This window comes from Lissotriton helveticus, chromosome 12 (assembly GCF_964261635.1).
Source record: "Lissotriton helveticus chromosome 12, aLisHel1.1, whole genome shotgun sequence".
Lineage (NCBI taxonomy): Eukaryota > Metazoa > Chordata > Amphibia > Caudata > Salamandridae > Lissotriton > Lissotriton helveticus.
In genome coordinates this window covers 213,904,422-213,916,121 of record NC_136073.1, presented here as the reverse complement: position 1 = coordinate 213,916,121, position 11,700 = coordinate 213,904,422, and the positions used below count along the sequence as shown (strand labels likewise).

General features: G+C 42.6%; 1 long non-coding RNA gene across 1 annotated transcript; it reads right to left on the bottom strand.

Moving 5' to 3' along the window:
- Window positions 1–8,333: 8,333 nt before the first annotated feature.
- LOC144799214 (uncharacterized) lies at window positions 8,334–10,034 on the bottom strand. The gene is made up of 5 exons (XR_013603776.1): window positions 9,981–10,034; window positions 9,705–9,761; window positions 9,540–9,600; window positions 9,038–9,132; window positions 8,334–8,549 (listed from the first exon to the last, which is right to left on the bottom strand). It is a non-coding gene; the product is annotated as an uncharacterized LOC144799214 (long non-coding RNA).
- Between the last annotated feature and the right edge of the window lie 1,666 nt (window positions 10,035–11,700).

Here is an 11,700-nt window from a genome sequence, read left to right as displayed (position 1 = left end):
TCCGTTATGCTAGTGCTCAGGAGCCCACAAATGTTCACCGTTGCACAATGGCCCTTCCAGTTTCATCAGTGAATATTGACCAGCTGCCTTTACTATTTTAGGAATATCTGTCACATTTGCATGCAGTACCCTTCTATCTATGTCTAATCTACTCTCATTAGAAACAAACTATCCACACGCTTCAGACCTTGACTAATCCTGGGGAAGCTGTGAAGTCTGTTTTATTGGATGTGCTCATTCACGTTCCCAGGTTAGCACTCTCCAAGTAACCCTCATGCAATATGTTTCAAAAATGTGTGATAATATACTGCATTGTTCCGAAGGCAAGACCGATTGCATTGCACATGCTTGTCTTTATTTTCAACCTATTTTACTTGTTGTATTTGTACGTGCTTTACCTTATTAGCTTACTGTGCTTTAAGTTTTTTTATTTTACAACTCATTCTTTCTCTTTTCCTTTTCATCTGCTTTGTTTTGTTAGCTTATCTTCCTTTATTTTTTCAAATGTCCTGCAAATCTGTCTTTGTTTCTGCTCCTTTTGCTTTATTTCCCCCAAAACCCAAGGCAGCCATCCATGGGGCCATTGAGAAGGCACTTGCTTCTTGGCCATAAGGGAGCACTCATACCTTCAATGCCCTACACTCTCTGGGTTTACTGGGTTACAACTCAGTTTCTACCAGCACAAGGCACTAGGGCAGGCAGGACCTCCTCAAGGGATTGCCTCTTCCACTCTGGGTTAAGAAGACCCCTTTTTTTAAAACTCCCATGGTCCCCATAGAAGCTCTCCCTTGCGAGGGGGACTGGGGCTGCGAGCGTCTGGCGAGGCAGGACAAGATCACGATCTTATGCGCACTGTTAGACATTGTTTTTAGCATTTATAAAATACAATTTGGAGCGTTTTTTAATGTTTGTAATTCCGCCTTATTTTTAACTTGGGGGCTGCTACTAGAAGGGGAATTGAGAAATCAGGCACACTGACACCCTACTCACCTTCATTTTCCTCTTCCTTCAGCCCAACCGCTCTGTATTTGCCATCACTCGGCGGTGGGCGCCATCTTTAGTGAGGAGGGCGAGGTCAGCGCTCAAGTCGGGCCGGCCTCCCACCCTCCTCCTCCTACATTATGTGCAACCCTCCCAGACGGCGCAGCGGGCTGGCGCAGCGGGCGCGCCGGATGCGCGCCGATGCCGCGCCAAAGCCAAGCCCGTCTGCGCCCGTCCGCGTCGAGGACGGGCCTAGGGCCACCCCCCCTGCATCATCTTGCTCTCGGTCCATCATTAACTCCCCACCACTATCCTACTCCTTCGCTGAACTCCTTACCATCAAATCCTATGCAGAGAAAACCCATTCCATACCTTGCCTCAACTTTAACAACCCTTGGATAGGACCGCTCAAATGTCCTACCTGCACAGAGAAGAGGCCTATACACCCCACACTTCCTCCCCGTTCAGTATCAGCAGCACTTATAAATGTGCGTTCTCTATCAAAACACAAAATGGAAATCGCCGACTTCATAGATGCCCATAATTTAGATATACTATTTATCACCGAGACATGGGGAGACGAATCATCGGGCCCTGACTTCAGAGTTGCAACGCCTAGTAATTACTGTGTAAGTAGGTTAGACAGACCACTAAGGAAGGGCGGGGGAATAGCGATTATTCACAAGGACCACCTTAAACTTACTACTACAGAGACCAACCTCCCTGAATGCGAGGCTCTCCTTTTCGCCATAAGCCTCTCCAGTAAAACAACCTTTAAGGGCATGCTAATCTATCGCCCCCCAGGATCCAGAACGAAATTTCTCTCACTTCTAGACAAAGTCATTGAGATGTCAATGGGATCCCCTCAATTTACCATCTTGGGCGATTTCAATTTTCATCTTGAATCTCTTGAAGACCCCGATACTGCAACAATACTCGGGGACCTAGAGGCAGCTGGTCTGTCACAAATTGTCAAACTACCTACACATTTAGCAGGACACACCCTAGATGGTCTCTTCACGAACAACTCAGATATCTCTATCACGAATGTCCTCCCTTTAATTTGGACAGATCACTCTGCAATCTGCTTCTCTATTCCCATTAACTCCAGTCCACGCCCCCAGATAAATTCTGGGCTCACGAATTTCAGAGACTGGAAAAATATCAATCTTGATCACCTGACCCAGATGATACATGACTGCCCGGGGCTAAATAAACAGAACCCTTCTGCAGCTTCGGATACTTACTTAAACAATCTGAACGAAGCATGTAACAAACTAGCACCCATAAGAACATTTCACAGGAACAGAAATCAACCATCAGCCCCTTGGTTTTCTGAAAATCTCAGATTACAGCGTCAATATTGCAGAAACCTAGAAAGGCAGTGGCGTCGCCACTTCAATTTCTCGGACAAACTGACCTATAAAAATGCCCTCTCCAATTATAAGAAACTCTTAATTGCTGAAAAAAACACCTACTACACCAAGCAAATTAATGAGGCCAAAAACTCTCCAGGGAAACTATTCCAGGTGGTAACATATCTCTCCAATCCTCTGTCACCCCGGTCAGAGGGCTCTCAGGCCCTTGCAGACGCACTGGCCACATTCTTTAAGGACAAGGTCAGTGCTATTTTTTCCACCTTTTCGCCTGACCCTTCTATACCTTCTACCAAACCATCTACCCCAGATAAAACCCCGAAATTTGTAGCCTTTGAAAACACCTCGGTAGAAGCCATCCAGCCCTTAATCGTCCAAACCAAATCCGGCTCACCTTTGGACCCATGCCCTCCAAACGTTCTCAACCGCATTTCAGAAACCATTGCCCCTCTACTAACTACTATCTGCAATGCAATGTTCACATCCGGCACCTACCCCTCAGTATGGAAGGAAGCCATTATCAAGCCTTTAATCAAAAAGCCCACTCTAGACCCGTCCCTGCCAGCCAGCTATAGGCCCATTGCATGCCTCCCATTCCCGGCTAAGATTTTTGAAAAAATCATGAATCTACAGTTGTCATCCTTTATTCACAACAACAACCTACTGGATGATACCCAGTTTGGGTTCCGCCAGGGACATGGCACGGAGACTGCGCTCCTGAAAGCTGCGGACGAGATACGGTCCACGATGGACAATGGAGGAGCCGCAATCCTAATACTCTTGGACTTGTCCGCCGCCTTCGACACGGTCGATCACGTTACCTTGATCGACCGTGTCGCAGCTATAGGGATAAAAGGCAAAGCTAAGGAGCTACTCGCCTCATTTTTGTCTAACCGCTCACAATCTGTGAAGCTGGGCCAATACACCTCCCAAACCTTTTCTCTGCCTTGTGGTGTACCCCAGGGATCCTCGCTAAGCCCGACACTGTTCAATATATACGTGTCGGACTTGGCGAGGGTCATCAAATCTCACGGAATCCTCCTCACCACATACGCTGACGACACCCAGTTGGTGTTATCCATATATGACGATGGTTCCGCTGTAGCTGCGAATTTCCAATCCGGAATGAATGCGATAAGCTCCTGGATGTCATCAAACTGTCTGAAGCTTAATTCTGATAAGACAGAGGTGATGACATTCGGGAGACTACAGCCGTCCTGGTCTCCACAATGGTGGCCACACCAGATGGGACATCCTCCGGAACCGGTATCTAAAGTGCGAAATCTGGGGGTTGTCTTTGACAACAAGCTATCATTCCAGCAGCACGCCAATTCTGTGGTTTCCTCCTCTTTTTACATTCTAAAAAGGATCAAAAAACTTATTCCCTACCTACCATCATCTGCAGGCAAAACCTTAGTCAGTACATTAGTTTTCTCTAAAACTGACTACTGCAATGCCCTATTTCTAAATGCACAACAAAAGGTCCTCAATAAATTGCAGACAGTGCAAAATGCAGCGGCCAGGACCCTGCTATCTATTCCCAAATTTGCACCTGTCTCCCCCTACATCCGACAGCTACACTGGCTGCCTTTGAGAAGCCGTATTAAATTTAAAGCGTTATGTATAGCTTACAAGGCTATCCACAACCATGGACCGCTATACTTAAGACAAGCCTTTCGCCCGCTGGAACATCCTAGGATACTACGCTCATCCTCGGCTCACCTGCTAACAGTCCCCCGTACTAGGAGGGTCAACTGGGGAGACAAACGCTTCACGGTTGGCACAGCCAAATTATGGAACACGCTACCCCTCCACATCAAATGTGCTCCAACCCTGCTCAACTTCAGAAAAAATCTGAAAACATGGCTGTTCTCAGCCTAAAATCTCACCCTCCCGCCAGATAGTTCAGCAATTTAGCGCCGAGACACCTCCGGGTATTTGCGCGCTTTAAAAATCAATTAAATAAATAAATAAATTGCAGGCTTCCATTGGGTAAAGCCCTATGACCTCAGCTTTAAGCTTACAATTTATGTGACGACTTATCTGGCAGTCAAGAAAGCTTACTTCCATTCGTGAAAATCATATGTTTTCTTGGAAAATTCAGTGATGGCCACAATAAGGCCCTAAACAAAAGACTTGTGATCTGCCAAGATAGGCTATTGGAAGTCACTGGGTCCCTTTCCAAGGTTGTAGACCTAGGGGAATGATCCCTCTTCAACTAGACTCTCTTGAGGTTTGAGCTCTATGAAGCTGGCTCCACTGACAATATTACAGTCTCAGTGGAGAGAAGGAAGAACATTGTAATTCAGACGAATCCTACACATGTAGTACTGCTTCCCACCAACTAGGGGCTCAGAATTGGATAGAATGCTGTTTTGGGCATGTCTCTCAAAGAGCTTTTGAAATATGCCAAAACCTTCACCTCTGTTCAGAAGACTCAATGCATCATTCATCTGTTTTTACCACTTGTATGTCAAGTGCTGGTGAAGGGCTGTTATCCTGACAACATTTTTAACCAAAACTTAAACTTATGCAGTGACTCCTACTGTGGAAATTCTAAATCCAGAAGATCTGAAAAGTACCACAAAAATCCTGTGGTGTTGGAAGACCCTATGGCACTCTTTTAGCCAATGGCAGATTCTCATGATAGGTCATGCCCTATAACTTACATCAATCACTGTAAACACATAGGAGGCATGTCCCCCCTTTGCACCTTGGAGGGCCTATATCAGCTTTGAACAGAGGGCTTCAACCATATTTTCTCTGAGGCCACCAAAGCAAAATGTTTTGAAAATGGGGCACCATTCCAAACCTTTATGGCATGGATTGGGGAATTGGGAAGAGCAATGCTGAGCTGAGGGGCAGAGTTTATGAGATAATTATATTTATACATTTATGGAATGTCATCATAATCCACAATAAATGTGACGTTTATAATGGAGCAAATCCATCAAACAAAAACAGAAATTGATGAAAAAAATGTAATCTCATAATATGGGGTTGTGAGTCCCTCACACTTCTTGGCCTCAATGCAACTGCACCTCCTGCACTAATGATAGCCGTGGCCCTGAGTAGCAGTTTATCTCCTCTGCCTCTTTCACCTCTTTCCCACCAAGCCTGATCATCACATGAATCTTCAAACAGACTCACTTGTCCTTTTTTCCTTTTTCTCTTTTTTAAAGATTATATTGTGGTCTCGGTCCAGGAGTACATGAACACTTTACATGAGCACCAGCTACATTACACAAGGTCAGATTCATTTTCTTTTTTGGCTTTGGGAGATTAAGTGATTTCCACAGAATCACAAAATGTTAAGCAGATGCTAGGACTGGAACCCGGTTTCCAAGGCCAGACTGCCCGGACCTGGCATTTGGCGTTTCCCCGGGAGGCTGCAAGGGTGGGTGTCAGTTCTGTTTGTGGGGGTCAGTTTTGTAGCAGTGCAGCAGTTTTAAAAGCACTGCAAAGATGATTGTTTATTCAGCAGTTTTCAGACAACAATAACATTGTCAAGTTAACTCTAGTGATTAACATACCTTTTGGAGAGAGATGGGAGTTTTGTCTGGTGGAAGTTTCAAGTCATCTAAAGTAGCACAGGGGCTACTTTGCCTCCTGCAAAGTGTACCATGCATATCAAAGAACAATATTTTATGTGCATAACTCAGTGGGTTACTGCTGTTGTCACAGACATTCTTGTGTTACTGTGTAGTTCATAAATTATGATACTGCGGGATTTTTGATCTATGGCTATAGGTCTAGATCCCAACTCAGGTCGACTGAACCGTTGGTACCTGTCATAAAGTAAAAGGCAATCCACTACTAGGTCAATTAATAAGGACTTACACCACTCTAAAGAACCACCTACTATGAATAAGTTTTAAAAGTTTATTATAAAGCCAAAGTTAACTGGAGATACAAACATCTCAATATAAGGTTCAAAAGATATACTGGTATCAATACAAACATAAATTTTCTAAAAGCTCTTAGTCGGCAAAATAATATTACCAAAACCAATTCAAAAATCATCAGAGTTGCAAGAATAGACACAAGCTGTAGCTTATGAGTCATTTACAGAAAGGAAGAAAATCCAGATTAGACTGTCCCTACACTAGACTAAGTGACATCCCTACTTAGCAAAATCTTAACCTAAAAAGGTGTCAGCAGTGGTGACTTCCAAAGAAGATCACTCACTTCCCTTAGTCTTCGCTGTAAATCGGTGTCTCGCAGTTAACCTATCTGCCTACCCATCCGCTCTCTTAGGTTCCTCAGACCATCTGCCCTAACTCCACCCAGGGGTGCTGTCCCTAATACAAAATCACATTTACAATAGAAACGCCCTTTAGAGACGCCCCTCACGTGGTGTTGGTTCTGGCATTTTCCATGCTGATACTCCTCTGGGCCCATCGTTAGCGTTGACCTTGCTTCTCAGGCTCTTCTCCGGCAGGATGGTACCCCCCAGGAAATTCCTGAAGCCTCCTCCAGGCCTGTGCCTGGCGCCCTGAACAAAACCCTATTCATCACTCTCTTGATTGGAACCTCCTCGCACCTGCAAACAGACACTTGTACAGTGGGCCCCAAATTCCGGCCTCCACCATATCTTTTTAAGTCGTAAACCATCGAGCAGGCTCCGCAATTTATGCTTAACATGACATTCTTCTAACTAGCACATGCAGATCAAAAGAAATGACCTTCTCTATTCAGGCCTATTAGAGTTACATGAAACGGGCCTGTGCACTCTGTAAAACATTTAATTTCTTAGTCTAAACAGTATTCTAACTCATTACACACAATGGTTATATGAAACACTTCTATAAAACACATTTTCAGTTCTATGATCAATAATACTTTGAATTATAACAACATTAAAATCCACATCACGTGAAAGTATAACATCACCTTTCGTTCTCCGTGAACTGCCATGTGGCCTACACATTTCTTCGTTTAGCAGCGTTACATTCTCTTCTACAACAGCCACATAACATGGTATTTCAACATTATTATAACATCTTTACACTCTTCTACATTAGCTTTTCACACTATTATATGCAGTCTATTCTAGTTAAACACTCTTATGTATTTTCACTCTATACATTCAACACTCTTATGTAATCTTTACTAAACTAATGCAACGTGCTTGTAAATATGGTGCACTTCTAATTTTTCTCGATTTGCGCTCTCTCAGTTCCCACCTTTGATGACTTTTAGTAGTCATCACCATCACAACACCATCCCTGAGGTATGACCTAAATCAAACTGAACTCGTTGCAGTACTCTCTCGTTTCATCATCTCTAGAGCCCTCAGACTCCTGTACTGATTATCCTGCATCGCAGCTAATCTCCTCTCCTGCTCTCTCATGGATCTCTGCAATCTGTTTGATCTATACCATTGGTACAGCCGCACCAATCCCCACAGGGTGATTATACAAACCACTATTATGATGATAGGTTTCAGTATGTACCAAATGAAACCCTTTCCTAGGTTGGCAAACCAACTTCCAACTTTACGCATTCCATGACCTATTTTTTCCCACACATTTACCTGTGTCAAATCCTCAATCTCACGATGAATTTCAGTGATGTTCCGTATATACTTTTCTAGAGGTTTTGAATTGTCTGGAATGTAAGTACAACATTCCTGAACCTTCAAAGCCTTACAGACTCCTCCCTCTTTGGCTAACAGAACGTCTAGAGCAAGTTGGTTCTGAAGAACCATTGCTCTTATCGACTGCATCTCTCCCTCCACCAGCATTAACGATCTAGCAGTACTGGCGGACAACCTATCTACAACTGTTGCCAATCTTCTGATCTTATGTGAAATAAACAAGGACCCCCTGATTTGGATCAATTTCCTGGGTCAGGGCAAGAATTTATGTGAGTAAAATACCCAGGCAAATCCTCAATAGAGACACTAGCACATGAACAGTGGCATTAGCCCAAACATAGTTTTAGAAAAAATATAATCAAAAAACGTTTTTGCACAAATTTGTGTATTTTAATTTCTGTTCTAAAACATGATTAAATGATAAAAAAGTATTAAGTACATTTGTATTTATACATGATAAAATATTCCAGCATTATAGCATATGCATGGATCTAAACATACATCAGGTACATATATATTACAATAAAAAGATGGTTTCCTGTCTACGCGTTTCGACACAACTGTGTCTTCCTCAGGACTGTACCATCATATTTCTGTAAAAAATATACATAAAAGACATGTTTACAAATCTATATTAACAGTGCAGAAAACGTTTATATTATAGATTTTAGCATTTCATAAACAGGGCTAGTGTATCTAAAACTCATAAATCTGATGATACCGCATTGGCATGTTTACACGAGAAGCATCATTTATATACATATATACAGATCTATATACATATCTATGGGTACATATTTACATAACTGCTGCAGAAAAAATATTTATGCAGACACATCTATGGTAGAGAATAGAAAACCATCTGTATGTTTTCAAGCAAAAGGTAAAAGTGGTAAAGAACATGTAAGAGCCTGCTTATTTGGGTGCTCACAGGGCTATAAAAATTCTACAATATCCCTATTGGTCTTACATAGTAACTGCTTATGGGGTAATCCTATAATGTTCGCAGCATCCTACATGGGACCCTATCTAGCCATGTACATTGGCTATACATTTTATTTGTATCATGTTTTCGGCTTACCTATAAATACCAACACGTGGTGCCGGGATTTAAGCCAGTGTGGAAGCAGATACACACAGTAAAAGGTCCCAGGGTAAAATGAGAAATGGTAGGTTCTGCAGAGAAAAGGGGGGTAGGGATAAGAGTGCATATCAACAACCCGAACGCACAGTTAGTATTTCTAAGTTAGTCCTATACTGTCCTTCATCTCTTTTATATTGTGAGTGTCTACAGATCTGACTAACAACTCGCCTGATGTGACGAACTACAGCTACACTAACGGTTTGTAAATCTAATTTGAATTAATTTAATACAGCACATCATAGATGTGACCTTATTTAATAACGCTAGTGAAAAGTAATGGGAACAAGCTATATTGTTTTCATGCTCGATTGGCCGATTGTTGACATATTCGGTTCAAAGTTTGAAAAAAGAACTTTTGTTATAAGTAATCTCGTCATTTTAGGGAATGCACTCTAAGACTGCCTTGCCGATAATATCAAGGATGGTTGTTCATTTTTACCTCTAATGTTAATGTCCTGAGAACATCAGCTTTTAAACGTATTAGCAGCAAGATTTACCGCCTGCATGAAAAAAGAGAGAGGGGCAGAAACAAGAATATCGTCACGATGAGGACGGATATGCCACACTTATGAATCACCTCTTCGATTGCAACAACACAGTTTACCTGTTTTGATGATAATATATGCGAGCCGGCTGCATGAGGTTCCCGGCGTCTTTAATTCTATGAGGGAAGCAGGGACACGGCTATTGTTATTTTCGCTGCAGGGTACAAGTTCATACCTATCGGTTACCGCATTACCAGTTATTTTCCAAGAAACATTTTAGCGGGGGCCGGCAAAGGCAAGACTCATTTTATTTAAAGTGGTGGGTGGAGATAACTATTCGTTAGCTGCCGCATAGATAGTTGCTTCAAAACACGCTATAGCAGAGGGCGGCTTACCGGGATCTGCACCCTTTCACTCGGTCAAAAAGTGTCGCCCGGCTTTTGAGGTTAAATGACGTAGCCTGGCTGCAACACGGTTCACAGCGTCTCTTGTACTACAAAAGGGAACACGCACAGATTTGATAGTCTGTTAGCTGATATTAAACGAATCCTAGCTGATAGCTATTAGCGCATTTGCCTACAGGCTTACCGTGAAATAAGGAGCTGGACACGGACCGGTGGCAAATGGATCCCGGCGATTTCTAGTACTTCAGCAAGAATCTAAGCTACGCGCATGCATTGGCTATATATAGCGGTTGCGTTTATTGGTTAGATTAAGGTCATGTGCTGCTTAAAGGGAAAGGCTAACAGTTTTACACTTTATTTTGACGATCTAACTCAACAGTGTTGTGGGAATTTTACCAGGAAACTTATTCATGAAACCTATATTTGCATGCATCGAGGATTTAGGTGTTTGGTAGTTTCCATATGAAAACCAGTTGCAGATTAACAATTATATCCCTTTAAGTTTTTATATTATTGCATTGATCCATGGCAAATCATTATTTAACCCATGGGAGAACGTATTCAAAGAAAAAATCCAGTATACCTCTCTCTTCTTTCTAATTTTGTCTCCGCCATTGCTATTGGGTGTATGGATCTTTTCTAAAATCCTCCATCGGATCTGCGAAGGTGCATGATGAAACTCAGAAAAATGTAGGGCCAAAGGAGCTGCCATTTTGCGTGTTTTTATGGCCGATCTATGTTCAGTGAGACGAAGTTTCATAGTTCTTGACGTCTCACCGACATAGCCTAAATTGCACGGACATAGTAAGAGATATACAACATTGCTGGTATTGCACGTCCATAGTTCCTGGGCTTGGATTCTGATCTGATTGAATATGAAGATCTCACCCGAGATGATACCCTCACATGACTGGCATGAACCGCATCGCGAAGTTCCCTTGATAGCATTTGCACCTTCAAAAGATTTCTGGATATATGAGGCCTTCATACCCGGGCCCTCGAAACGTGATCTTACCACTAGATCTTTTAAGTTTTTGTTTCGACGGTGCGCAAACAGGGGTTTTGGTAATTTAGGTTGGGTTGATTCTACATTTAGCAGATGCCAATTCGAATTTATAATTTGTTTGACTGTGGCATTTAATGGAGAGTGTTTGGTAATGCACACTAGCTTTTGTTCTTTTTGTTGTCTGTTGGAATTAAATAACGCATCACGATCGAAGTAGCGTGCTCGCTTATATGCCTCACGTACTAGTCTGTGAGGGTAGCCACGTGCAATAAATTTCTTCTTCATCTGCTCAGACTGGACGTCATAGTCTCTAATGTTGGTGCAGTTTCTGCGCACCCTAAGGAATTGGGAGAATGGTATACCATCCTTTTGGTTCCTTGGGTGGTAGCTACTGAAGTGAAGCAACGTATTTCTTGCCGTTGGCTTCACGTGTAGATCAACTTCCAGTTGGTTTGACACATTTTTAATGTGTATATCAAGGAACTCCACTTTAGTTGAGTTGACATGCGCAGCGAAATGGAGATTTCCATCTGCCAGGTTCAACCAGTCCAGGAACTCTAAAAGAGACTGTTCCCCATTGGTCCAAACGAAAAAAATATCGTCTATAAATCGGTACCAATGGAAAACAGACTCGTAAAATGGTGCCATCTCATTGTATATATTGTGAGATTCAAATTTCGCCATATATATATTGGCTATCGATGG